General features: G+C 53.6%; 12 non-coding genes across 12 annotated transcripts; 7 read left to right on the forward strand and 5 right to left on the reverse strand.

Annotated features, from left to right (window-relative positions):
* The first annotated feature begins 420 nt into the window (after positions 1 to 420).
* TRNAL-CAA (transfer RNA leucine (anticodon CAA)) lies at positions 421 to 531 on the forward strand. The gene is made up of 2 exons: positions 421 to 458; positions 486 to 531. It is a non-coding gene; the product is annotated as a tRNA-Leu (tRNA).
* A 289-nt stretch (positions 532 to 820) lies between these two features.
* Positions 821 to 893, reverse strand: TRNAR-UCG (transfer RNA arginine (anticodon UCG)). Its single transcript has one exon. It is a non-coding gene; the product is annotated as a tRNA-Arg (tRNA).
* Positions 894 to 1,151: 258 nt separating this feature from the next.
* On the forward strand, positions 1,152 to 1,262 carry TRNAL-CAA (transfer RNA leucine (anticodon CAA)). Its single transcript has 2 exons — positions 1,152 to 1,189; positions 1,217 to 1,262. It is a non-coding gene; the product is annotated as a tRNA-Leu (tRNA).
* Positions 1,263 to 1,551: 289 nt separating this feature from the next.
* On the reverse strand, positions 1,552 to 1,624 carry TRNAR-UCG (transfer RNA arginine (anticodon UCG)). The gene has a single exon. It is a non-coding gene; the product is annotated as a tRNA-Arg (tRNA).
* A 258-nt stretch (positions 1,625 to 1,882) lies between these two features.
* Positions 1,883 to 1,993, forward strand: TRNAL-CAA (transfer RNA leucine (anticodon CAA)). The gene is made up of 2 exons: positions 1,883 to 1,920; positions 1,948 to 1,993. It is a non-coding gene; the product is annotated as a tRNA-Leu (tRNA).
* Positions 1,994 to 2,284: 291 nt separating this feature from the next.
* Positions 2,285 to 2,357, reverse strand: TRNAR-UCG (transfer RNA arginine (anticodon UCG)). The gene has a single exon. It is a non-coding gene; the product is annotated as a tRNA-Arg (tRNA).
* Positions 2,358 to 2,616: 259 nt separating this feature from the next.
* On the forward strand, positions 2,617 to 2,727 carry TRNAL-CAA (transfer RNA leucine (anticodon CAA)). The gene is made up of 2 exons: positions 2,617 to 2,654; positions 2,682 to 2,727. It is a non-coding gene; the product is annotated as a tRNA-Leu (tRNA).
* A 291-nt stretch (positions 2,728 to 3,018) lies between these two features.
* Positions 3,019 to 3,091, reverse strand: TRNAR-UCG (transfer RNA arginine (anticodon UCG)). The gene has a single exon. It is a non-coding gene; the product is annotated as a tRNA-Arg (tRNA).
* Positions 3,092 to 3,350: 259 nt separating this feature from the next.
* On the forward strand, positions 3,351 to 3,461 carry TRNAL-CAA (transfer RNA leucine (anticodon CAA)). The gene is made up of 2 exons: positions 3,351 to 3,388; positions 3,416 to 3,461. It is a non-coding gene; the product is annotated as a tRNA-Leu (tRNA).
* A 618-nt stretch (positions 3,462 to 4,079) lies between these two features.
* TRNAL-CAA (transfer RNA leucine (anticodon CAA)) lies at positions 4,080 to 4,190 on the forward strand. The gene is made up of 2 exons: positions 4,080 to 4,117; positions 4,145 to 4,190. It is a non-coding gene; the product is annotated as a tRNA-Leu (tRNA).
* Positions 4,191 to 4,481: 291 nt separating this feature from the next.
* On the reverse strand, positions 4,482 to 4,553 carry TRNAR-UCG (transfer RNA arginine (anticodon UCG)). Its single transcript has one exon. It is a non-coding gene; the product is annotated as a tRNA-Arg (tRNA).
* Positions 4,554 to 4,810: 257 nt separating this feature from the next.
* Positions 4,811 to 4,920, forward strand: TRNAL-CAA (transfer RNA leucine (anticodon CAA)). The gene is made up of 2 exons: positions 4,811 to 4,848; positions 4,875 to 4,920. It is a non-coding gene; the product is annotated as a tRNA-Leu (tRNA).
* The last annotated feature ends 80 nt before the right edge of the window (positions 4,921 to 5,000 follow it).

Below are 5,000 nucleotides of genomic sequence, written 5' to 3' on the forward strand. Positions count from 1 at the left end.
AACCCTAAACCTTCCGCTGTACACTCTCCTGAGAGCCCATTTTTGGAAACGTGAAAAGAGCACACGGAACGCACGCTGAGCTAGCTCGGCCGCGACACGAAGGACTCGAACCCTCAATCTTCTGATCCGAAGTCAGACGCCTTATCCATTAGGCCACGCGGTCCTGATGGTATCTGTCCTGCTATCACCGGCTGGCGTTGTTGTGGCAACAGCCCTCGTCTTTGGTGTCCTCTTTAACGCGGGGTCAAGATCTGAGTGCATGGGCTGAACATATTCAAAGCCCTCACAGCGCTCTGTTCAACTTGCAACTGAAGTTATAGAGAAAAAAGGCGAGCTAATTCTCACAAATCGCCCAATCTATTCCGCATACGCTTACAATAACCACCGGCTGGTCAGGGGCCGCCGCTGCAGGCGTGCTTCGTCAGGATGGCCGAGTGGTCTAAGGCGCCAGACTCAAGAGTCTTCTCTTCCCCTGAGCTTGGGTGTTCTGGTCTCCAAATGGAGGCGTGGGTTCAAATCCCACTTCTGACAGCTGCTTTCTTTGGCCTTGGAAATGCTAACGTGACGCCACCGAAACTTCCACCATCGGCTCTGCCGAGAGGTGACTTTTGGGCACCGGAAAAAAGGAAACCGTGGGCGTTCTGGTCTCCACACGAAGCCGCCGCTTCGAATCACCCTTTTGGCAGCGGCTTTCTTATGACCTTCGAAACGCTAACGCGTCTCTACCTAAACCCTAAACCTTCCGCTGTACACTCTCCTGAGAGCCCATTTTTGAAACGTGAAAAGAGCACACGGAACGCACGCTGAGCTAGCTCGGCCGCGACCACGAAGGGACTCGAACCCTCAATCTTCTGATCCGAAGTCAGACGCCTTATCCATTAGGCCACGCGGTCCTGATGGTATCTGTCCTGCTATCACCGGCTGGCGTTGTTGTGGCAACAGCCCTCGTCTTTGGTGTCCTCTTTAACGCGGGTTCAAGATCTGAGTGCATGGGCTGAACATATTCAAAGCCCTCACAGCGCTCTGTTCAACTTGCACTGAAGTTATAGAGAAAAAAAAGGCGAGCTAATTCTCACAAATCGCCCAATCTATTCCGCATACGCTTACAATAACCACCGGCTGGTCAGGGGCCGCCGCTGCAGGCGTGCTTCGTCAGGATGGCCGAGTGGTCTAAGGCGCCAGACTCAAGAGTCTTCTCTTCCCCTGAGCTTGGGTGTTCTGGTCTCCAAATGGAGGCGTGGGTTCAAATCCCACTTCTGACAGCTGCTTTCTTTTGGCCTTGGAAATGCTAACGTGACGCCACCGAACTTCCACCATCGGCTCTGCGAGAGGTGACTTTTGGGCACCGGAAAAAAGGAAACCGTGGGCGTTCTGGTCTCCACACGAAGCCGCCGCTTCGAATCACCCTTTTGGCAGCGGCTTTCTTATGACCTTCGAAACGCTAACGCGTCTCTACCTAAACCCTAAACCTTCCGCTGTACACTCTCCTGAGAGCCCATTTTTGGAAACGTGAAAAGAGCACAACGAACGCACGCTGAGCTAGCTCGGCCGCGACCACGAAGGGACTCGAACCCTCAATCTTCTGATCCGAAGTCAGACGCCTTATCCATTAGGCCACGCGGTCCTGATGGTATCTGTCCTGCTATCACCGGGCTGGCGTTGTTGTGGCAACAGCCCTCGTCTTTGGTGTCCTCTTTAACGCGGGTTCAAGATCTGAGTGCATGGGCTGAACATATTCAAAGCCCTCACAGCGCTCTGTTTCAACTTGCACTGAAGTTATAGAGAAAAAAAGGCGAGCTAATTCTCACAAATCGCCCAATCTATTCCGCATACGCTTACAATAACCACCGCTGGTCAGGGGCCGCCGCTGCAGGCGTGCTTCGTCAGGATGGCCGAGTGGTCTAAGGCGCCAGACTCAAGAGTCTTCTCTTCCCCTGAGCTTGGGTGTTCTGGTCTCCAAATGGAGGCGTGGGTTCAAATCCCACTTCTGACAGCTTGCTTTCTTTGGCCTTGGAAATGCTAACGTGACGCCACCGAAACTTCCACCATCGGCTCTGCCGAGAGGTGACTTTTGGGCACCGGAAAAAAAGGAAACCGTGGGCGTTCTGGTCTCCACACGAAGCCGCCGCTTCGAATCACCCTTTTGGCAGCGGCTTTCTTATGACCTTCGAAACGCTAACGCGTCTCTACCTAAACCTAAACCTTCCGCTGTACACTCTCCTGAGAGCCCATTTTTGGAAACGTGAAAAGAGCACACGGAACGCACGCTGAGCTAGCTCGGCCGCGACCACGAAGGGACTCGAACCCTCATCTTCTGATCCGAAGTCAGACGCCTTATCCATTAGGCCACGCGGGTCCTGATGGTATCTGTCCTGCTATCACCGGCTGGCGTTGTTGTGGCAACAGCCCTCGTCTTTGGTGTCCTCTTTAACGCGGGTTCAAGATCTGAGTGCATGGGCTGAACATATTCAAAGCCCTCACAGCGCTCTGTTCAAACTTGCACTGAAGTTATAGAGAAAAAAAGGCGAGCTAATTCTCACAAATCGCCCAATCTATTCCGCATACCGCTTACAATAACCACCGGCTGGTCAGGGGCCGCCGCTGCAGGCGTGCTTCGTCAGGATGGCCGAGTGGTCTAAGGCGCCAGACTCAAGAGTCTTCTCTTCCCCTGAGCTTGGGTGTTCTGGTCTCCAAATGGAGGCGTGGGTTCAAATCCCACTTCTGACAGCTGCTTTCTTTTGGCCTTGGAAATGCTAACGTGACGCCACCGAAACTTCCACCATCGGCTCTGCCGAGAGGTGACTTTTGGGCACCGGAAAAAAGGAAACCGTGGGCGTTCTGGTCTCCACACGAAGCCGCCGCTTCGAATCACCCTTTTGGCAGCGGCTTTCTTATGACCTTCGAAACGCTAACGCGTCTCTACCTAAACCCTAAACCTTCCGCTGTACACTCTCCTGAGAGCCCATTTTTGGAAACGTGAAAAGAGCACACGGAACGCACGCTGAGCTAGCTCGGCCGCGACCACGAAGGGACTCGAACCCTCAATCTTCTGATCCGAAGTCAGACGCCTTATCCATTAGGCCACGCGGTCCTGATGGTATCTGTCCTGCTATCACCGGCTGGCGTTGTTGTGGCAACAGCCCTCGTCTTTGGTGTCCTCTTTAACGCGGGTTCAAGATCTGAGTGCATGGGCTGAACATATTCAAAGCCCTCACAGCGCTCTGTTCAACTTGCACTGAAGTTATAGAGAAAAAAGGCGAGCTAATTCTCACAAATCGCCCAATCTATTCCGCATACGCTTACAATAACCACCGGCTGGTCAGGGGCCGCCGCCGCTGCAGGCGTGCTTCGTCAGGATGGCCGAGTGGTCTAAGGCGCCAGACTCAAGAGTCTTCTCTTCCCCTGAGCTTGGGTGTTCTGGTCTCCAAATGGAGGCGTGGGTTCAAATCCCACTTCTGACAGCTGCTTTCTTTTGGCCTTGGAAATGCTAACGTGACGCCACGAAACTTCCACCATCGGCTCTGCCGAGAGGTGACTTTGGGCACCGGAAAAAAGGAAACCGTGGGCGTTCTGGTCTCCACACGAAGCCGCCGCTTCGAATCACCCTTTTGGCAGCGGCTTTCTTATGACCTTCGAAACGCTAACGCGTCTCTACCTAAACCCTAAACCTTCCGCTGTACACTCTCCTGAGAGCCCATTTTTGGAAACGTGAAAAGAGCACACGGAACGCACGCTGAGCTAGCTCGGCCGCGACCACGAAGGACTCGAACCCTCAATCTTCTGATCCGAAGTCAGACGCCTTATCCATTAGGCCACGCGGTCCTGATGGTATCTGTCCTGCTATCACCGGCTGGCGTTGTTGTGGCAACAGCCCTCGTCTTTGGTGTCCTCTTTAACGCGGGTTCAAGATCTGAGTGCATGGGCTGAACATATTCAAAGCCCTCACAGCGCTCTGTTCAACTTGCACTGAAGTTATAGAGAAAAAAAGGCGAGCTAATTCTCACAAATCGCCCAATCTATTCCGCATACGCTTACAATAACCACCGGCTGGTCAGGGGCCGCCGCTGCAGGCGTGCTTCGTCAGGATGGCCGAGTGGTCTAAGGCGCCAGACTCAAGAGTCTTCTCTTCCCCTGAGCTTGGGTGTTCTGGTCTCCAAATGGAGGCGTGGGTTCAAATCCCACTTCTGACAGCTGCTTTCTTTTGGCCTTGGAAATGCTAACGTGACGCCACCGAAACTTCCACCATCGGCTCTGCCGAGAGGTGACTTTTGGGCACCGGAAAAAAAGGAAACCGTGGGCGTTCTGGTCTCCACACGAAGCCGCCGCTTCGAATCACCCTTTTGGCAGCGGCTTTCTTATGACCTTCGAAACGCTAACGCGTCTCTACCTAAACCCTAAACCTTCCGCTGTACACTCTCCTGAGAGCCCATTTTGGAAACGTGAAAAGAGCACACGGAACGCACGCTGAGCTAGCTCGGCCGCGACCACGAAGGGACTCGAACCCTCAATCTTCTGATCCGAAGTCAGACGCCTATCCATTAGGCCACGCGGTCCTGATGGTATCTGTCCTGCTATCACCGGCTGGCGTTGTTGTGGCAACAGCCCTCGTCTTTGGTGTCCTCTTTAACGCGGTTCAAGATCTGAGTGCATGGGCTGAACATATTCAAAGCCCTCACAGCGCTCTGTTCAACTTGCACTGAAGTTATAGAGAAAAAAAAGGCGAGCTAATTCTCACAAATCGCCCAATCTATTCCGCATACGCTTACAATAACCACCGGCTGGTCAGGGGCCGCCGCTGCAGGCGTGCTTCGTCAGGATGGCCGAGTGGTCTAAGGCGCCAGACTCAAGAGTCTTCTCTTCCCCGAGCTTGGGTGTTCTGGTCTCCAAATGGAGGCGTGGGTTCAAATCCCACTTCTGACAGCTGCTTTCTTTTGGCCTTGGAAATGCTAACGTGACGCCACCGAAACTTCCACCATCGGCTCTGCTGAGAGGTGACTTTT

This window comes from Dendropsophus ebraccatus, unplaced genomic scaffold, assembly GCF_027789765.1.
Source record: "Dendropsophus ebraccatus isolate aDenEbr1 unplaced genomic scaffold, aDenEbr1.pat pat_scaffold_705_ctg1, whole genome shotgun sequence".
Taxonomy (NCBI): domain Eukaryota; kingdom Metazoa; phylum Chordata; class Amphibia; order Anura; family Hylidae; genus Dendropsophus; species Dendropsophus ebraccatus.